Raw genomic sequence first — 23033 nt, forward strand, 5'->3', positions numbered from 1 at the left:
ATATTCCTCTCTCTTCATTACAAAGCGGGGAGTAGAGGGAGAGGCGGAGGGAGGGGAGGAATACTGATGAGCTGGGCGGCACTGCGGACAAAAACGCTGACGTCAGAGTGCCAGTTAGCCTGGCCGGTGCAAGTTAGCACCTAATTAGCATATACCAAAAACAGAAGATATCGGCCGATCGGTGCTGTGGATCCAAGCACAGTAAACATCAAACTGATCAGCGTTCCCCGCACTACCAGATAGTACCACTGGTTAATGCGGGGGAGCAAGCTGACAGTTTTCCTTTAAGAACTGTCCAGAGTAGGAGAAAATCCCCATAGCAAACCTATCCTGCACTGGACAGTTCTTAAAATGGACAGAGATGTCAGCAGAGAGCACTGTGTTCCAAAAAGAAAATAATTTCCTCTATAGTATTCAGCAGCTAATAAGTACTGGAAGGATTAAGATTTTTTTAATAGAAGTCATTTACAAATCTGTTTAACTTTCTGGCACCAGTTGATAAAAAAAAAAAAAGTTTTCCATCAGAGTACTCCTTTAAATAAGCAAGGGGGAAAGCATAGCAAAACTGGTGCAATGGAGAAATGGTATAGTTACCCACCACAACCAATCAGATGAGTGCAGAGAAAATAAATAAATTAGCTATACCCCTGTGAGTTGAATGGATTTGTAATATTTAACTAATAGAAGTCTATGGGGTTACAGCAGTGTTTCCCAACCAGGGTGCCTCCAGCTGTTGCAAAACTACAACGCCCAGCATGCTTGGACAACAGTTGGCTGTCCGGGCATGCTGGGAGTTGTAGTATTGCAAAAGCTGGAGGTCCAAAGTTTGAAGACTTAGGCTCTATAGTAAGTAAGCGAATCTCATAGTTTGGCACTTGTTTAGAGGGGCCCTTACATGGCTTGAGCGCCAGGCGGACGAATTCGGCCATTAAAGGAGTAGTCCAGTACTGAAAAACTTATCCCCTATCTTAAGGATAGGGGATAAGTTTCAGATCTCGGGGGGTCCGACCGCTGGAGCCCCCCGCGATCTCCTGTACGGGGGCTGCGGCTCGCTGGCCAGATAGCGGGTGCCGACCACCGCGCGGCTGACACGCCCCCTCAATACAATTCTGTGGCAGAGCCGGAGATTGCCGAAGGCAGCGCTCCGGCTCTGCCATAGCGCTGTATTGAGGGGGCGTGTCAGCCGCAGCTTTGTGCGGTGGTCAACACGACCCTTTCCCGCAGGCTGCCGGGGCCCCATACAGGAGATCACGGGGGGCCCCAACCATCGGACCCCCGCGATCTGAAACATTTTTCAGCACTGGATATCTCCTTTTAATTGCATCGTGTAATAGGGTCCTAACCGGCTTAGGCTATGTTCACACGGCGGAACGTCTGGGCGGACATTCTGCAGACAGCAGGAAAGTTCGAATTTCGAAATTTTCAAGTAGAAATTTTTGCCTAACCCTGCCTTCTCCTATATGTGAATGACCCAGCTCTCTAGTCGCCTGATAAACATGTTATTGATGACGCATCCATGTGTTGTTTGCAGCACTGTCATAGGTCACATATCTGGGAATTTGTGTTTTTTTAACACAATGTTTTCTCGCTTCTCTATTAAGCTGCCCGGGGGACTTTTACCTAAGTTACAACCCAACTGCTGAAAAACCAGTTGTATATTATGGTCACGTCCACGACCCTGCAGTGCGATAAACAAGTGTGAACCCTGATCTGCTTCGCTGTTTGTTGGGATGTGATTGGCTGAGGAGCTGCACACCCTCCGGCTATTAAAAACCTGCAGAGAAGCGACATAAACAATGCATCCGCTTCTATGGGCCGTCGCTTCTCTCTGCACTTTGTATCTGTCCTCTGTATTGTTTATCACCCAGGATTCCACTATTAGGTTTACTCAAACATAGTGTTGACATATAGAAACCATTGACGTATAGAAAAAGAAAATACACCCTATATGAATACTATGGTTTCCTCTACCAGGACATAAAAAATTCGATCCTCAGAAGGTCTTCGCCCCTTTTCTCCTCACCTTTCGAGAGCCATAACTCGTGTTATTCCATCCACAGACCCACATAAGGGCTTGTTTATTTTTTTTGCATGACCAATTGTACAGTCGTCCCTCAACATACGATGGTAATCCGTTCCAAATGGACCATCGTTTTTTTAAACCATCGTATGTTGAGGGATTGGTGCACTGTAAAGTTTAGGACAGTGGTCTACAACCTGCGGACCTCCAGATGTTGCAAAACTACAACACCCAGCATGCCCGGACAGCCAACGGCTGTCCGGGCATGCTGGGAGTTGTAGTTTTGCAACATCTGGAGGTCCGCAGGTTGAAGACCACTGGTATTGGAGGTTATACTCACGTGTCCCCGCCGCTCCGGACCGTCACCACTGCCCTGGATGTCGCCCTCCATCGCTGTCGCCGCATCCCCGGGGTGTCTCCGCCGCTCTGGCAAGGCCTCTGCTTCCCCGGCATCCTCGCTCTCCGTCGCCGCCATCACATCGCTACCCACGCAGCTCCTATTGGAGCGATGTGATGACGACGATGGAGCACGCCGACGATGCAGGGGATCCCGAAGAGGACGCGCCGGAGCCCCGAGGACAGGTAAGTGATCGTCAGCGGACCACACGGGGCACCGTAAATGGCTATCCGGTGGCAGCTGAAGCAGTCTGCGCTGCCGGATAACCGTCTATGCGATGGCCCCGACATACAAAAGCATCGCATGTTGATGCTGCCTCTGAGAAGCCATCGTATGTTGAAATGATCGTATGTCGGGGCCAGCGTAGGTCGGGGGGGGGGGGGGTCACTGTACTTTTTAATGACACCTTTCATTTAACCCTAAAATGTACAGTGCAACAATATATATTGTTGGGTCACTCACCGTGCCTGGCTGTGTGCTCCTCGCAAGGACCCCTGCTTCCCCCCACAGCCACCTTGCTGTCTTCTGGGGAGAACCCAGACTATTATGTTTCCTTCCCTGTTTCCCTCAAACCTGCCTCAATGCCACTATATATACAGTAAAACTGAGAAGTTCTCTTTATTCTGTAGGCCAGTGGTCTTCAACCTGCGGACCTCCAGATGTTGCAAAACTACAACTCCCAGCATGCCTGGACAGCCATCGGCTGTCCGGGCATGCTGGGAGTTGTAGTTTTGAAACATCTGGAGGTCCGCAGGTTGAAGACCACCGCTGTAGGCCAATACAATTATAATGATACCCATGTTTGTGGTACCACGGTTGGTGTAGGGAAATACCTTTATCATTTAGTGACGCCAGGGCACCGTTAGCCTATACTCGATCTGAGGTACTTGGAACTCCCCCCCACTATACCATATGGACAAGAATTTAAGGGTTCCTATTGGCAGGCAGGGTCACATGGGGTGCACTGCTCCTCTCCCAAAGCTACAACCACACAGACAACATACATATGTTCTGGGACATAATAAACACAGCCATAAGTCCCTCAATAGGCACAATACCTTTGCTGCAGGTCTGCCTTTGGTGCTGGGACACCACATATTAACATGCTTTTCTATTATTGTTAAAAAAAATAATAATAATGTTACAATAGCTAAAGCCTGCCAGTAGACCAGTGTTTTCCAACCAGTGTTCCTCCAGCTGTTGCAAAACTACAGCTCCCAGCATGCCCGGACAGCCGACAGCTGCAGTTTAGAAACAGCTGGGGGCACCCTGGTTGGTAAACACTGCTGTAGACGGTTACCATCATAATTTATTCTTTACAGTATGAGTGGTGTTGTGTTGCCATTTCCTGCATAGAATGCACCAGTCTTAGCAATATGCCAGCGCTTCTCAGCATGGTAAGGACACGGTTCACCAGGCTGCTGCAGCACCTCTCAGTTCTGCCCTCGGCCTCACACAATAGGCAGGATTCGTTTTCAGTGTTTCAGGTAGATTGATCGTTGTGCAGTGAAGTGGAGACATGAGCCTGAGTTAATGGTTAGCTCTCCGGGAGCATACACAGTACGGGGCACAGGGAGAACACCTTGTGCAGGGATTTTAGAGGTGCCAATTTTATGCCAGTAAGCCACCTCCAAGCTGTACTATATGACGCTTAAAAGAATTTGTCACCCTTTGGCTGAATTTGCAGAAACAATACTAAGGCTGGGTTCACACTACGATTTGAACTACGGTTCCCGTATACGGATGGGAGGAGGGGGGGGGGGGGCGGGCTTAATAGCGGCGCCCGCACTCAGTCGTATAGGGGAACCGTATTTAATGCATGTCTATGAGCCGACCGGAGTGAACCGCAGCCTCCGGTCGGCTGCATTTTCGGCCGTATGCGGTTTCCCGACCGCAGGCAAAAACGTGTAGGGGGTTCCACGGAAAGTGACTAGGCCTTGGTCTCCCTCAGGAACACCAGACAACTCTCAGGTCTTCACTTGACTGTACCTCAGACTCATCTGAAAGCAGATAAAAAGGAGAGAAGTTCACTTAGTCTTTGCATTGTGTGTCTGTGTGTGCCACACTAATCATGGACAACAGAAAGAGGAGAAGAGAACTGTCTGAGGACTTGAGAACCAAAATTGTGGAAAAATATCAACAATCTCAAGGCTACAAGTCCATCTCCAGAGATCTAGATTTGCCTTTGTCCACAGTGCGCAACATTATCAAGAAATTTGCAACCCATGGCACTGTAGCTAATCTCCCTGGGCGAGGACAGAAGAGAAAAATGAATGAAAGGTGTCAACACAGGATAGTCCGGATGGTGGATAAGCAGCCCCAAACAAGTTCCAAAGATATTCAAGCTGTCCTGCAGGCTCAGGGAGCATCAGTGTCCGAGCGAACTATCCGTCAACATTTAAATGAAATGAAACGCTATGGAGGAGACCCAGGAGGACCCCACTATGGAGGAGACCCAGGAGGACCCCACTATGGAGGAGACCCAGGAGGACCCCATTGCTGACACAGAGACATAAAAAGCAAGCCTTTGGCTGTCTGGGCATGCTGGGAGTTGTAGTTTTGCAACAGCTTGAGGCACCCTGGTTGGGAAACACTGCTCCAGTGTAAGAGGTCACTGCTTAAAATATGTTCTCTGGAGCCACGGATCACACTTCTCTATCTTGTGGTCTGGGTTTGGCAAATGTCAGGAGAAATCCAAAGACGCCTCCAAAAATGTAGTCTTAGGCTAGGTTCACACTAAGGAAACTCCAGATGGAAAAATTCCATAAAGAGCTTCCGAGCACCCCGACATTACCATTCCACAGACCATAACTCGGTGCCGATTCCGCCTAAAGAATGAGCAAACTTGTTTTGCAACTGCTGGAGGCTCCCTGATTGGAAAACACTCCTTTAGGGTGCGTTCACACAGGCGGACCCACAGCGTATTTTACGCTGCAGATCCGGCGCTGAAGGACCGCTGCATGGTGACTTTACATGTGCCTGCTCGAAGTGGCAATACGCCGCTACGAGCAGATACACTGAAGCGATGTACGAGTCACCGCGCATGCACGGTGTACTCGCACGCATCACGGCCGCTCCCCCTGCTCCATGAGCTAGGCAGAGAGCAGCTGTAATGTTCGAGTATACTGCGCACGCGCGTGGTGACTCGCACGTCGCAGTGTGTCTGCTCGTAGCGGCGTATTGCCACTCCGAGCAGGCACATGTAAAGCCACCATACAGCGGTCCTTCAGCAGCGGAACCGCAGCGTAAAATACGCTGTGGGTCTGCTCATGTGAACGTACCCTTATGGGATAAACACCTCATGCATGGATTACTGAACATTTCTGTGCACCAGATACCCTCAATGAAATCCACTTGGATTTTGTTGTTCATTTTGGTTTGGATTCTCTTAGAGGGTTTCATTCAGTTGCCATTGCAATTACAGCTTACTTGCTATATAAATAGAAGGGATTGAGATAAGTGACTCGTGCACAAGTGGTGCCGCTTATCTCTGACCAAACAAAAGACCAAACAGGTTAAAATTCAACCTGTTCTCTGAGGTAAGGTATCCCTATACCAGTGTTTTCCAAACAGTGTGTCTGCAGCTGTTGCAAAACTACAACTCCCAGCATGCCCGGATAGCTGAGAGTTGCAGTTTTGCAACAGCTGGAGGCACCCTGGTTGGGAAACACTGCCCTATACACTCCTTTATGCTGTTCTCTGTTAGGGCTTGTTCACATTTATACCACTCTAATACGCCACGAAAAAAAAAAAAAAAAAAGGATATGTTTAAAATGTCCGCAAACATACACAAACGGATACAAGTGTATAACACAGACAAAAGTGTATACCACAAAGACATTGAGCCAAATTGGTCTTTTTTGGTACATCCATGTGTGGTATAGATGTAAACCTACCGTTACTGAAAGCATGCACAATACCAAAAACCACAAAACTAAGGGCCCATTCACACTACGAATTTGAATTCCGCTTGGAAAATATGGTGCAGCAGCCTCCCATTGGGGGAGATTTATTAAAACCTGAGCAGAGGAAAAGTTGACCAGTTGCCCATAGCAACCAATCAGATCACTTCTATCATTTTTCAAAGGCCTTTTCAAAAATGAAAGAAGCGATCTGATTGGTTGCTATGGGCAACTGGTCAACTTTTCCTCTGCACAGGTTTTGATAAATCTCGCCCTTTATTCTTTCGGCGGAATCCCCTCTAAAATGCATTGCCACCTACTTTCCGAGTGATCCTAGCGTCGGCTTGTTTTGACGTTGCCCTGCTCCAGATGAGATCCGCATGGAGATTCCGTAGTGTGAATGAGGCCTAACAAAACAATGTGCTATCTAATAAAAAGTGAGGTGGAATTTGAAGCTCCAGGGCCCCAATTCTGAATCTATTGGTCACCTAAGGGTCTTAAATGAAAGCCCGATACACTTCTATGGGATTCCGCACACCCATTGACACTTCGGAATTTCCGCTTGCGGAATTCCGCAAGCGGAAATTCGGAAGTGTCAATGGGAGTGCGGAATCCCATTGGGCTTTCATTTGAGGCGGAATTCCGCTGGTGGAAATTCCACTGTGTAAATAGACCCTTAGGCTAGGTTCACACTGCGGAATCTTTGGGCAGAAAATTTCCGTGTGGAGATTCCGAGTGAGGCCAGCGCCAACTGAATCAGTCGGCGCTAGGACCGCGCAGACACTGCAGTCTCCAATAGACTGCGATGTGTTTCGGGAGTATTTCTGCCTGAAGAATGAGCAACGCCATTCTTCAGGCAGAAATTTTTAAGCAGATTTACCGTTCACAAATTCCGAAGTGTGAATTTGTGATTGGAAACCCATTCACTATACTATATACTGTCTGCAATGTCAAAGCGGAATTGCAGGCGGAAATTCCGTAGTGTGAACCTAACCTTACACTGGTAGCACAGGTCTCCTCATGGACAGGGGCACTTTGGGCCCCTCAGGTCCAGGGCTCAGGTACGACCAAAGCCCCGGCCCCCCTATAGTTCCACCCCTGTTAAGCGGCTTCTATGGCCCTGCAGGATAGCCTGGAAATGTCAGTGTTATGTAAGAATAGTGTACAGTGAGGAGAAGTATGGATGACCTTTATTCTATTCTACCAGGAAGAACAGTGCATTTATGGTTTGTTGTGTGGAAGAACATGCAGTATATTTTTTATGGAGTGTTTTTCTTCTGTGTGTGCCTTTGTTTTGCTTGAGAATGTCGCATGGTGAGAACCTGACAAATAACCCTGTGTAATCATAAGGCTAGGTTCACACTGCGAAATCTCCAGGCAGAAAGTTTCCGCCTGGAGATTCCAAATGCGGCCAGCACCGACTGAATCAGGCTGGGTCCACACTACGTTTTGTCCCATACGGGAGCGCATACGGCAGGAGGGAGCTAAAAGCTCGCGCTCCCGTATGTGACCGTATGCGCTCCCGTATGCCATTCACTTCAATGAGCCGACCGGAGTGAAACGTTCGGTCCGGTCGGCTCATTTTTGCGCCGTATGCGCTTTTACAACCGGACCTAAAACCGTGGTTGACCACAGTTTTAGGTCCGGTTGTAAAAGCGCATACGGCGCAAAAATGAGCCGACCGGACCGAACGTTTCACTCCGGTCGGCTCATTGAAGTGAATGACATACGGGAGCGCATACGGTCACATACGGGAGCGCGAGGTTTTAGCTCCCTCCTGCCGTATGCGCTCCCGTATGGGACAAAACGTAGTGTGGACCCAGCCTCAGTCGGCACTAGGACCGTGCGGACACTGCAGTCTCCAATAGACTGCAATGGTCCTCATTTACTATTGCAAACCCGACGGGTTGTTTTGTCGGGTTGTGCGCCAGATTCTGTGGCATTGCGCCAGAAATTCTGTCTGCGCCAGAATTTGCGCCAGAATTTAAAAAAACCCGACTAACACTCCATTTTGCTAAGAAAACCCGAAAAAGGGGGCGTGACCGCCGGGAAAGGGGGCGTGGTATCAGAAAAGGGACGTGTTCCCGACATTTTCACAAAAACCCAACATATTTACTAAGGTTTCCGCAGAAAATGTGGTGGATTGGATCTGAGGAAAACCTGACAGATTAGAACATGTGTAAAAAAAGCAAAGTGTAGGGAAAGTGGAAAATGTAGGGAAACCTTAGTAAATACCGTGGAAAATAAATTGTAGGGAATTAAAACCCACAAAGAAACCTACACAACACACTAAATAAGGGCCAATGTGTTCCCCGAGTATTTCCATCTGAAGAATGAGCAACGCCATTCTTAAGGCGGAAATTTCCAAGCGGAGTTTCCGTTCACATATTCCGGAGTGTGAATCTGTGAACGGAAACCCATTCACTACACTATACATTTTAGTAAGCGGAATTTCTGCCTGCAATTTTCAAAGAGGAATTGCAGGGGGAAATTCCATAGTGTGAACCTAACCTAACCCCGACAAATCTTAGGCTAGGTTCAGACTACGGGATTTCTGCCTACAATTCCACTTTGAAAATTGCAGGCGGAAATTCCACTTACTAAAATGTACTGTGTAGTGAATGGGTTTCCGTTCACCAATTCACACTCCAGAATTTTGGAAGCAGAATTTCTGAACGGAAAATCCGCTTTAAAATTTCCGTCTGAAGAATGGCGTTGCTCAATCTTCAGATGGAAATACTCGGGGAACACATTGTAGTCTATTGGAGACTGCAATGTCCACGCGGTCCTGGCGCCGTCTGAATCAGTCGGTGCTGGATGCACTTGGAATCTCCGGGCAGGAAACCTTATGCCCGGAGATTCCGTAGTGTGAACCTAGCCTTAGCGTCTTATCAATTCAAAATTTCCACCTGGAGATTCCGAGTGCGGCCAGCCGGCGCCAGGACCCGCGCGGACACTGCAGTCTCCAATAGACTGCAATGTGTTCCGCGAGTATTTCTGCCTGAAGAATGAACAATGCCATTCTTCAGGCAGAAATTTCCAAGCGGATTTTCCGTTCACAAATTCCGCTTCACAAATTTCAAAGTGTGAATTTGTGAACGGAAAAACCATTCACTACACCATACATTTTAGTAAGCGGAATTTCTGCCTGCAAATTCAAAACGGAATTGCAGGTGGAAATTCCGTAGTGTGAACCCGGCCTAACTATAGAACAGGTGCGGTGTTCTTCTGTGCAACCTTTTAAGATAAAAAAAATTATAACATTTTTCATAAAATGAAACATTAATCGATTTACTTTTTTTTTGCATTAGTTTGCTTGCTGTCAGTGACTAGAACACTTACATTGAGAACATGAGAGCCGGCTCCAATCTTATGCTATTTTTTTGCGGTATGTCCGGCCGAAATATTTCCGGCAGTCATTGCGCAGACCTGGGGGCACTGGCAGAACATGCTGGTGCTAGTAATGCCATGCAATTCCGTGCGGATTCCACAGAAAGAATTCTGCGGCAGATGTTTCTGCCATGGAAATTCTGACATGTGCACGGTGCAGAAGAATCCTTTTGAAAACAATGGGACTCTGCTGCAATAAAATTTTCTGCCAGACTCCGCTTGGAAATGAGAAAACCTTCCATTAAGAACATGAGAGCCAGCTCTGATACCACAGATTCAGGGCTTGTTACATTGCGTCAGCAGCATTCTTCTTCTTCTGTACAGATGATTCCATTCACTGACAGCAAGCATATATCATAAAGGAGTACTCAAAAGGGGGGGAAAAATTGGGATCAACTAGTGTCAGAAAATTATACAGATTTGTAAATTACTTTAATTTAAAAATGTCAAGCCATCCAGTACTTATCAGCTGATGTATGCCCTAGAACAGGGGTCCTCAAACTTTTTAAACGGGGGGCCAGTTCACGGTCCCTCAGACCGTTGGAGGGCCGGACTATAGATAACAAAACATGAATAAATTCCTATGCACACTTATATATCTTATTAGTGGACTACCACTTTAAGTACACCGCACAGTTCCCCCCACATTAGGTTGGCAGTATAGATCCCCCACATTAGGTTGTAGTTCCCCCACATTAGTGTTGGCAATACAGTTCCCCCACATTAGGTGCAGTACAATTCCCCCACATTAGGTGCAGTACAATTCCTCCACATTAGGTGCAGTACAATTCCCCCACATTAGGTGCAGTACAATTCCCCCACATTAGGTGCAGTACAATTCCCCCACATTAGGTGCAGTACAATTCCCCCACATTAGGTGCAGTACAATTCCTCCACATTAGGTGCAGTACAATTCCCCCACATTAGGTGCAGTACAATTCCCCCACATTAGGTGCAGTACAATTCACACTTACACTTGGTGAGTGGTTACTAGAACCACTCACACACTTTAAAAAGCCCGTAGATACAACCAGTGATCTCTTATATCAGTCCTTTCTCCGCATCAATCCTCTTCGGCAAGTGACTCGTCACTCCGAATAATATAATGAAGAAACACAAAAACAAATATAGGAGAGCGGACAGGATCGATATTTATATGCAGCCACTTTTCAACTTTCCAAGCGCAATTTTACTTACTTCGGCGAGAGGGTTTTTTTCGTCCTTAAACCCCCCTCAATCCAGCTAGCCTTCGAACAAGTTTGTTTCCACCACGCTGTCCAGATGTATGGCACACCGTCAATCGATCACTTCTTTTTCGGATATGTCCGAAATTTTTCTTTAAAATCACTGCAATGCACTTAACTTAATTCAAAATTTCGCAAATCTCTGGGGGCTCTGCTGCCAGGAAATGGTTGTATTTAAGGGGGTGTCCTCCGCCGGGTCTGGGGAGGGCAGCTCACACACACCGGGATCCCCAGTAATCAGGCCGCTCAGGCGCGGTGTCCCCGGTATATATAGAGAGGCAGGGCTCCGGCAGCTGACAAGCTCCTCCTCACGGGATATACACTTGTCAGCTGCCGGAGCCCTGCCTCTCTATATATACCGGGGACACCGCGCCTGAGCGGCCTGATTACTGGGGATCCCGGTGTGTGTGAGCTGCCCTCCCCAGACCCGGCGGAGGACACCCCCTTAAATACAACCATTTCCTGGCAGCAGAGCCCCCAGAAATTTTGAATTAAGTTAAGTGCATTGCAGTGATTTTAAAGAAAAATTTCGGACGGATCCGAAAAAGAAGTGATCGATTGACGGTGTGCCATACATCTGGACAGCGTGGTGGAAACAAACTTGTTCGAAGGCTAGCCGGATTGAGGGGGGTTTAAGGACGAAAAAACCCCTCTCACCGAAGTAAGTAAAATTGCGCTTGGAAAGTTGAAAAGTGGCTGCATATAAATATCGATCCTGTCCGCTCTCCTATATTTGTTTTTGTGTTTCTCCCACATTAGGTAGTAGTTCCCCCCCACATTAGGTGCTGTATAGTTCACCCACATTAGGTTGTAGTTCCCCCACATTAGGTGCAATATAGTCCCCCACATTAGGCTGGCAGTATAGTTCCCCCACATTAGGTGCAATATAGTCCCCCACATTACGTTGGCAGTGTGTTCCCCCACATTAGGTGCAATATAGTTCCCCCACATTAGGTGCAGTATAGTCCCCCACATTAGGCTGGCAGTATAGTCCCCCAAATTACGTTGGCAGTATAGTTACCCCACATTAGGTGCAATATAGTCCCCCACATTAGGCTGGCAGTATAGTTCCCCCACATTAGGTGAAATATAGTCCCCCACATTAGGCTGGCAGTATAGTTCCCTCACATTAGGTGCAATATAGTCCCCCACATTAGGCTGGCAGTATAGTCCCCCAAATTACGTTGGCAGTATAGTCCCCCACATTAGGCTGGCAGTATGTTCCCCCACATTAGGTGCAGTATGTTCCCCCACATTAGGTGCAGTATGTTCCCCCACATTAGGCTGGCAGTATGTTCCCCCACATTAGGTGCAGTATGTTCCCCCACATTAGGCTGGCAGTATAGTCCCCCAAATTGGATACTGTATGCCTGTGTACTGCCCCATTTCAGTGTTCCGACTACCGCTACGGCCATAGCAGGACCGGAGGGTCGGTGGTCAGAACACCGAAGGGACGCGCCGCCGGTAAACACTTACCTACTACCAGCGTGCGCGTCCTTGCTTCTTCTTCTCCGCTGCTCCGCGCTCGGTTTCCATGGGCGCACGCATGGGACGTCAGTGACGTCGCTGCGTGCGCCTGCTCCCGGCGGTCCCCGCGTTTTTTAAGTAAACGCGGGCCGCAGGGACTTCACAGAGGCATCCTTGTGTTCCGAAAGCATCTTTCGGAACACAGGGATGTCCTAAGGCAAAAACACCCGGCGGGCCGTAGTTTGAGGACCCCTGCCCTAGAACTATGTTTCATAACCAGGGTGCCTCCAGCTGTAGGAAAACTACAACTCCCAGCATACCCGGACAGCAAAAGAATGAATGTGTTTTAGCACTGATGGATTTTGGCGAAGCCTGCAGCTGACAGAACCTTCTCCCGGAATATCTTCGGACGGAAGATTTTGTAGTGTGAATGTAGCCTCAGAAAATGACATCCCCTATTCTGTGGATTAAAGCGGTACTCAGGTGGAAAACAACTTTTTTTTTTTTAAATGAACTGGTGCCAGAAAGTTAAACAGATTTGTAGATTACTTCTATTTAAAAATCTTAATCCTTCCAGTACTTCTTAGCAGCTGTATACTACAGAGGAAATTCTTTTCTTTTTGAATTTCTTTTTTGTCTTGTCCACAGTGCTCTCTGCTGACACCTCTGTCCGTGTCAGGAACTGTCCAGAGCAGCATAGGTTTGCTATGGGGGATTTTCTCCTGCTCTGGACAGTTCCTGATACGGGCAACAGGTGTCAGCAGAGAACACTGTGGACAAGACAAAAGAGGAATTCAAAAAGAAAAGAATTTCCTCTGTACAGCTGCTAATAAGAACTAATATTTTTTAATAGAAGTAATTTACAAATCTGTTTAACTTTTTGGCACCAGTTGATTTAAAAAAAATAAAATAAAAAATGTTTTCCACCGGAGTACCCCTTTAAGGGACAACATTTCGAATTGGGAATTCTAAAGTAGTCAAGTTCATGTAAGTTCATTGTTTGTACAGTAGGACACCTTGTGGTAGGTTATAGGTACTGCAGGAGCATTTGTTACCAAAAAGTTGGAGAGCTACAGGGGTGATGAGATCACTAACCTAGGCTAACTCGGATGTTTAGGGCAGTGTTTTCCAACCAGGGGGCCTCCAGCTGTTGCAAAACTGCAACTCCCAGCATGCCCGCACAGCCTTTGGCTGTGCGGGCATGCTGGGAGTTGTAGTTTTACAACAGCTGGAGGCGCCCTGGTTGGCAAACACTGGTTTAGGGTCTGTACATCATTACACACTGTGTCTACAGTGATAGGGAATACGATATGTTACCTTTTTTCTCTTCATCCACAGACCGATATGGGGGGCTCGTTTTTTTGCACGACCATTTGTACTTTGTGAATATATTTTAAATTTTACCATAAAATGTACGTCACAACACCGAAAAAATATTATTTGAGGCCGGAAATGAAAAGAAAACTGCAATTTTGCAACTTCAAAGGGGTACTCCGGTGGAAAACACTTTTTTTTTTTTTTTTTTTTTTTTTATGAACTGGTGCCAGAAAGTTAAACAGATTTGTAAATTACTTCTATTAAAAAAAATCTTTATCCTTCCAGTACTTTTTAGCAGCTTTATGCTACAGAGGAAATTCTTTTCTTTTTGAATTTCTTTTTTTGTCTTGTCCACAGTGCTCTCTGCTGACACCTCTGTCCGTATCAGGAACTGTTCAGAGCAGCCTAGGATTCTAATGGGGATTTTCTCCTGCTCTGGACAGTTCCTGATACAGGCATCAGGTGTCAGCAGAGAGCACTATGGACAGGACAAAAAAGAAATTCAAAAAGAAAAGAATTTGCTCTGTAGCATACTGCTGCTAAAAAGTACTGGAAGGATAAAGATTTTTTAATAGAAGTAATTTACAAATCTGTTTAACTTCCTGGCACCAGTTGATTTAAAAAAAATATATATGTTTTCCACGGAGTACCCCTTTAAGGGGTTTTAGTTTTACACAGAGCACTGTGGGTCAATAGGATTAAAACAAAACGTAAGACTACCCCCTAGTGGGTTAATGGCGTAGTCCGGTCATAAATAACTTACATGCTATCCAAAGGATAGGGGATAAGTCCCGGGACAGACCCCAGCGCTCTCAGTGAGGAGCGGTGTCGTCTACCGGTAGATGGCAAGTGCTCTATTCATTTCTATGGGAGCACCGAAAAGACCCAAGAGCTGGACTCAGGTCTTTTTGGTGGTCTCATAGGAATGAATGGAGTGCGTGCCAGCTGCAGCGCATGGTCATCACTGAGTGCCGGGTCCCGTCCTGGTGATCGCTTGGGGCCCCAGTAGTCGGAATCCCCGCGATCAGGTATTTATCCCATATACTATGGATAGGGGATAAGTTATTTTTCGCTGGAGATCTCCTTTAAAGGGGTACTCCGGTGAAAACCATTTTTCTTTCAAAATCAACTGGTTGCAGAAAGTTAAACATATTTTTGTAAATTACTTCTATTAAAAAATCTTAATCCTTCCAGTACTTATTAGCTGCTGAATGCTACAGAGGAAATTCCTTTCTTTTTGGAACACTGATGACATCACGAGCACAGTGCTCTCTGCTGACATCTCTGTCCATTTTAGCAACCGTGCATAGCAGATGTATGCTAAGGGCAGCATGGTGGCTCAGTGGTTAGCACTGCTGCCTTGCAGTGCTGGGGACTTGGGTTCAAATCCCACTAAGGACAACAATAAATAAAGCGTTATTATTATAATAACGTCAGCAGAGAGAACTGTGTTTGTGATGTCATCAGAGAGCATTCCAAAAAGAAAAGAATTTCCTCTGTAGTATTCAGCAGCTAATAAGTACAGGAAGGATTAAGATTTTTTAATAGAAGTAATTTACAAATATGTTTAACTTTCTACCACCAGTTCATTTAAAAGAAAAAAGGTTTTCACCGGAGTACCCCTTTAAGTACCAGGCAGCGAAGGCGTACATTTATGTCCTGCGTCCTCTAGGGGTTAACCCCTTAAGGACCAAGGACGTACCGGTACGTCCTTGGTCCTGCTCTTCTGATATAACGCGGGGTTACACAGTAACCCCGCGTCATATCACGGTGGGCCCGGCGTCATAGTGAAGCCGGGACCCGCCTCTAATAGCGTGCGGCTAAAAGTGAAAGTGAAAGTTCCCGGCTAGCTCAGTCGGGCTGTTCGGAATAGCTAATCGCGGCATCCCGAACAGCTTACAGGACAGCGGGAGGGCCCCTTCCTGCCTCCTCGCTGTCCGATCGCCGAATGACTGCTCAGTGCCTGAGATCCAGGCCTGAGCAGTCATGCGGCAGAATCGTTGATCACTGGTTTCTTATGAGAAACCAGTGATCAGCATAGAAGATCAGTGTGTGCAGTGTTATAGGTCCCTATGGGATAACAATGATCAGTATAAGAGATCAGTGTGTGCAGTGTTATAGGTCCCTATGGGATAACAATGATCAGTATAAGAGATCAGTGTGTGCAGTGTTATAGGTCCCTATGGGATAACAATGATCAGTATAAGAGATCAGTGTGTGCAGTGTTATAGGTCCCTATGGGATAACAATGATCAGTATAAGAGATCAGTGTGTGCAGTGTTATAGGTCCCTATGGGATAATAATGATCAGTATAAGAGATCAGTGTGTGCAGTGTTATAGGTCCCTATGGGATAACAATGATCAGTATAAGAGATCAGTGTGTGCAGTGTTATAGGTCCCTATGGGAGCTATAACACTGCAAAAAAAAAGTGAAAAAAAAAGTGAATAAAGATCATTTAACTCCTCCCCTATTAAAAGTTTGAATCACCCCCCTTTTCCAATAAAAAAAAAAACGCAGTGTAAATAAAAATAAAAATAAACATATATGGTATCACCGCGTGCGGAAATGTCCGAATTATAAAAATATATCATTAATTAAACCGCTCGGTCAATGGCGTGCACGCAAAAAAATTCCAAAGTCCAAAATAGTGCATTTTTGCTTACTTTTTATATAATTTAAAAATGAATAAAAAGCGATCAATAAGTCCTATCAATGTAAAAATGGTACCGTTAAAAACTTCGGATCACGGCGCAAAAAATGAGCCCTCATACCGCCCCATACACGTAAAAATAAAAAAGTTATAGGGGTCAGAAGATGACAATTTTAAACGTATTAATTTTCCTGCATGTAGTTATGATTTTTTTCAGAAGTCCGACAAAATCAAACCTATATAAGTAGGGGATCATTTTAATCGTATGGACCTACAGAATAAATATCAGGTGTCATTTTTACCGTAAAATGTACTACGTAGAAACGGAAGCCCCCAAAAGTTACAAAACAGCATTTTTTTTTCCATTTTGTCGCACAATGATTTTTTTTCCCGTTTCACCGTAGATTTTTGGGCAAAATGACTGACGTCATTACAAAGTAGAATTGGTGGCGCAAAAAATAAGCCATCATATGGATTTTTAGGTGCAAAATTGAAAGAGTTATGATTTTTTAAAGGCAAGGAGCAAAAAACGAAAATGCAAAAACGGAAAAAACCCCGGTCCTTAAGGGGTTAAATTAGTAGTTCAGTGGTGAAAAACGTATCCCCTATCCTAAGGATAGGGGATACGTTTTAGATCGCGGGGGGTCTGACCGCTGGGACACCCCGCGATCTCCTGTATAGGGCCCCGGCTCGCTGGCTAGATAGCGCGTGTTGACCACCGCACGAAGCGGCAGCTGACACGCCCCCTCAATACAACTCTATGGCAGAGTCTAAGATTGCCAAAGGCAGCGCTCCGGCTCTGCCATAGAGTTGTATTGAGGGGGCGTGTCAGCTGCCGCTTTGTACGGTGGTCAACACGCCCCCTTCCCGCGGACTGTCGGGTCCCCGTACAGGAGATCGCGGGGAGCCCCAGCAGTCGGACCCCCTGCGATCTGAAACTTATCCCCTATCCTTAGGATAGAGGATACGTTTTTCACCACTGGACTACTCCTTTAAATGAGGATATCACAATCTAAGTCAATTAAAACAAAATGTGCAGTGACCAGCAGGGGGAGCTATGTACCCATCATAGAAAGAATTACGGAATTTTAGAGCTTTCTCATTCATGCTCATTCTTAGGCTGCGTTCACACGGCCGTCTAGACCCGTCCCGTTCTTCTCTCGTCAAAAATAAAAACGGACTTAAAAGAAAAAAAAAGGATAATAACGGATCCAAACAGACTTATCCGTTCATATTACTGTTCAGTTAATAAACCCCCCCCCCCGTTACGCACGTACGCGACGACGTGATGATGAGGAAGGAGAGCGCCGGCCATACAGGGGATCCCTGAACGGAGAAGACACCGAGGAGTCAGGTAAGGTCCCTCCCGGTGTCCTGTAAGCCCGCGGTGAAATCGCGGCGGTCCCGAACAGCCCGACTGAACAGCCGGGTTAGTGTCACTTTCCCTTCAGACGCGGCGGTCAGGGACCGCCGCAATAGGTCTGTATTCACCGTATAAGACGCACCGACTTTTTCCCCCCAGTTTTGGGGAAGAAAAAGTGCGTCTTATACGGCGAAAAATACGGTAACACTCAGAAAAGGTCCTTGTGGAAAACAGGAAATAGCCATTACTGTGCGACATTTCGCCAACAATAAATCAAATTAAAAGATGGCGCCTTGGTCACAGTATGTATTTACCGCACACATCACCAGGTACATTGTAGATTTTGCCGTTAAAGCTAAAAAAAAAAGAACATCTTCAAAAAATGCAATACTTGCTGCATGGCTTTTCTTTGGGCCAAAAATGACGCGACCAGATGTTGGCTGGAAGTGAATAGGGAAATATGACATTCCACACCCACAAGATGGTTTTTTAGCTTTTGAGGCTGTGTGTCCACGCAGCTTATTTCTGGCATTTTCCTTGGGTTACATAATGGAACAATCCAGTGGTGTCACTAGGGTTGGTGTCACCAACCTCCCCGAAAGTATATATATATATCTCAATCAGCATATCTCTGCCTAATACAGTCCAGTATTTAAAGGGGTACTCCGGTCCTAAGATATCTTATCCCCCATCCAAAGGATAGGGGATAAGATGTCTGACCGCAGGGGTCCCGCCGCTGGGGACCACCATAATCTTGCATTTGGCACTCTTTGAGCTGCACGCCGCGCTGCCAGCTCACAAACTGCCGGGTGCCAACCACGGGGGCCGGAGTATAGTGACGTCACGACTCCGCCCCTGTGTGAAGTCACGCCCCGCCCCCGCTATGTAAGTCTATGATGTCTCTGATGAGCAAATCCGATGAGCTCTCAGATACTGTCCAGTGGGTACAGCTGCAATCATGTGCTGGGGGTGAAATGAAGATGCATGTAAATAGGTATTGGTGGATGTCGGTTTCCGGTACATGTCAGTGTGGATGACCCCAGATTGGTCTCTAATTATATCCAAGAAACCTATACAGTCACGATACAGTCTATACAATCTATACAGTCACGATACAGTCTATACAATCTATACAGTCACGATACAGTCTATACAATCTATACAGTCACGATACAGTCTATACAATCTATACAGTCACGATACAGTCTATACAATCTATACAGTCACGATACAGTCTATACAATCTATACAGTCACGATGACATTGATAAGTAACATGAATATTCTTGTCGTTGGCATTCAATTTGGAAATAAATTGAGCCAGTTGGATCTCATCCCCCTGCCAGACCATGAGCACATCGTCGATGTACCGCACCCAAAATAGGACGCAATCCATCTCAATGCCCCCATGGTCTGACAGGAAGAGGTCCTTCTCCCACAACCCCAAGAATAAATTAGCGTATGAGGGAGCACAGGCCACCCCCATCGCTGTACCTTGGAGTTGCTGGTACAGGGACCCCTTAAAAATAAACAGATTATGAGTAAGTGTAAACTCAAGCAATTGCAGAATAAATTCAGTCATCTTTCTTGTGGTGTCACTAGTTTCCAAAAAAGAACTTTGTTGCAGCAATTCCATCACTGTGGCGTATATTTGTATAGAGTGATTCTATATCACGTTACCAAAATGGTGTCATCCTCAATATGTAATCCCTCAAATCTCTTCAACATGTCATTGGTGTCATGTACAAATGAAGGTAAACTTTCTTCTAGTGGTTTAAAGGGGTACTGCGCCCCAAAACATCTTATTCCCTATCCAAAGGATAGGGGATAAGATGTCAGATCGCCGGGGTCCCGCTGCTGGGGACCCCCGGGATTGCCGCTGCGGCACCCCGCTATCATTACTGCACAGAGTAGACTCGCTCCGCGTGTAATGACTAGCGATACAGGGGCCGGAGCATTGTTACGTCACGGCTCTGCCCCCTCGTGATGCAACGGGCCGCCCCCTCAATATAAGTCTATGGGAGGGGGCGTGGTGGCCACCACGCCCCCTCCCATAGACTTGTATTGAGGGGGCGGACCGTTACGTCACAAGGGGGCGGAGCCATGACATAACGATGCTCCGGCCCCTGTATTGCCCGTCATTACGTACAGAGCGAGTCTGCTCTGTGCAGTAATGATAGCGGGGTGCCGCAGCGGCAATCCTGGGGGTCCCCAGCAGCGGGACCCCAGCGATCTGACATCTTATCCCCTATCCTTTGGATAGGGGATAAGATGTCTAGGGGGCGGAGTACCCCTTTAAGCTTGGCATCGATAATCCCTATTTTTTTTAAATCCTCACTAACCAATCTCACAAAGGTTTCAATAGTTATTATACTTTATTGTACTTTTTTTATGATCCGTTTTTTTGTACTGAGCATGCTCAGTACAGCATTACAACCAGGAAGTAACATGGAAATAAAATAAGGGATATAAAATAACGGACTATAACGGGTGCTAACGGATGGCACATGTCCCTCATTTTGATAGAATGTCAGTTAACCCCTTAAGGACCAATCGTTTTTCTGTTTTTGCACTTTTGTTTTTTCTTCCTTACTTTTTAAAAATCCTAACCCTTAAATTTTGCACGTAAAAATCCAGATGGCTTTTTTTTTTTTGCGCCACCAATTCTACTTTGTAATGACATCAATCATTTTACCCAAAAATCTACGGCAAAATGGAAAAAAAAATCATTGTACAACAAATTTGAAGAAAAAACACAATTTTGTAACTTTTGGGGGCTTCCATTTCTACGCAGTACATTTTTTCGGTAAAAAAGACCTTTATTCTGTAGGTCCATACGATTAAAATGATCCCCTACTTATATAGGTTGGATTTTGTTGTACTTCTGGGGAAAAAAATGATAACTACATGCAGGAAAATGTTTATGTTTAAAAATGTCATCTTCTGACCCCTATAACTTTTTTATTGACTTTTTTTTATCTGTGTGCAGGGCGGTATGAGGGCCCATTTTTTGTGCCATGATCTGAAGTTTTTATCGGTACCATTTTTGTATTGATCAGACTTTTTGATCGCTTTTTATTAATCTTTTCATGATATAAAAAGTGACCAAAAATACGCTATTTTGGACTTTTTTTGTGCATACGCCATTGACCCTGCGGGTTGAAATAATGATATATTATTATTGTTTGTTTGTTTTTTAAATGGGAAAAGGGGGGTAATTTGGACTTTTATTAGGGAATGGGTTCAATCACATTTAATAACTTTTTTTTACACTGATTTCCAGCACTGTAAACTGCAAAGCCATAGCTTTGCATTGATCAGTGTTATTGGCGGTCGATTGCTCAAGCCTGGATCTCAGGCTTGGAGCAATCAATCGCCGATTGGACGGGCCGGAGGAAGGTGAGTGACCCTCCAGTCCTAGCTGATCAGGACACCGCATATTCACTGCAGTGATCCCGATCAGCCCCACTGAGCAGCCAGGAAGCTTTTACTTTCGTTTTAGATGCGGTGTCCGTGGTCGTTAAGGGGTTAAACTTTTTTTAAACTTTTTTTTTTTTTACACTTTTAGTCCCCTTAGGGGACTTTTAGGAGGAATCATTAGATTCCTCATACAGATCTGTGGTGTCCCGGTACCGTATTTCATACCGTACCTTGTGGTGGGGTCCCCAAAGTCGGAGTCCCTAGGAACAGTGGGGGTCCTCTACCTTAGTTAACCCCTCGTCACCCCTCAGTTAGCTAAAATTTGTGTAAATAAAAGTGTAAATATGTATATTTAAGATGCCTACCTTGTTAGCATCGCAGGACCTGCGGGTCATGTGATTTGGTTCACAGAACTCTATGGTTTGCTAAAGGACCTTTGGTGGTTCTAGTCAGGTGATCACCCACAATCCTATGTAACAGTGAGTGGCAGCTGACATGGACCAATCTAAAACGGTTCAGCCCCTGCCCATATAAGGGAGCTGCGGCCATTAATCTCTCTCTTTCCTCGTGGGCTGCGGTAGGATCTGCGCAGCTGCCATCGGCAACCACTAGGCCAAAGCCTTGCGGCCTCGGCCATAATCCAAATTGTGAGTTATTACAATTCCCCGAAATCTTCGGACTTCACTGGACCTAAACCAACCCCTAAATCCAACGGATCTATGCAATCCAATTCTCCTATTCCAAAGAGAGCTTACCGGTCCCAACCGACTGTCAGTCATTGCCGTTCTGTATATAGACTCTGTTATCTGGACTGTTACTGCATGTACAGAAAATCTTCAGTAAAAAGTTTCTACAAGTTTTCCAGTTCAGCACTGCTGTGGACAATCCGTTATTCTACACTCACCTATCGCTCGATAGGCCCAGCATTACCTCAGAGTTTTAACCCTCACCCTGGCGTCACGAGTGACAAGGGTTAAATTAACCTCTCATATACTACAGCAACACCCCAACTACCCTACACCCCCCGAGGCATACCACAGATCAATATGATTCCATAGAACCCCATTGATCTGTGTGCTCTGCGCTCGATTGATAAAGCCTGGTCCTGCCAGGCTTTATCATTCACAGAGCAGCAGCCGCCATGAAAGCAGAGGTAAGCCCTCTACCTCCCCAGTAGATTGTCCCCCCCTGCGATCGCGCTGCCGGGGACGATCCACCCCACTGGACCACCAGGGACGGGATTTAAGGCACCTTTAGACGCCGCTGTCAGCTTTGACAGCGGCGATCTGAAGGGTTAATAGCCGCCCGCAGCAATCGCCGCATGTCTGCTATTGACGCCGGCCCCCAGGTACAGGAATCAGCCGGGGGCCTTCCGGTATGACATGGGCTGGAGTCGGGAGCACGCGTCATACCTGGTTAATGGCACATGGATGAGTATAGACGTCCATGGTCGTTAACTGGTTAAAATTGGTCATCAGTTATCATCCGTTGTATTCAGTTTATTTATCCATTTTTTCATGACCCATTATTGCTGAATAACAGATGTCAGAATGCAGGAACATAACTGTAGTGTGAATGGGGCCTTAGATTAGGCCAAGAGACATTGAGAAATCTAAACACTATGCTAGTGCAGGACCCGACCACCAGGGGGCGATAATGATGGGAACCAGGCAGCCGTCTATTTCCCACTACTGTCAAGGACCAGGACCTCAGCCTTCAGTCACAGCCCTTACAAAGCATTGCCAGGGAAACCTCCTTGACCTTCCACACTCCTATCCACTAGAGGTAAAACATCGTCTTCTCACGCGGCTCCGAAGCGGCCATTTTTTCGGAGTCCGTTCCCCGCCCACTATTACACCGCT

The 23033-nt window shown here is 46.3% G+C and overlaps 1 protein-coding gene across 2 annotated transcripts in view; it reads left to right on the plus strand.

Annotated features, from left to right (window-relative positions):
• The window catches only part of MFN2 (mitofusin 2), a 71422-nt gene that overhangs the window by 14414 nt on the left and 33975 nt on the right, over positions 1-23033 (plus strand). The window lies entirely within an intron of this gene.

Source organism: Hyla sarda, chromosome 10 (genome assembly GCF_029499605.1).
Source record: "Hyla sarda isolate aHylSar1 chromosome 10, aHylSar1.hap1, whole genome shotgun sequence".
In the NCBI taxonomy this organism is placed as follows: Eukaryota; Metazoa; Chordata; class Amphibia; order Anura; family Hylidae; genus Hyla; species Hyla sarda.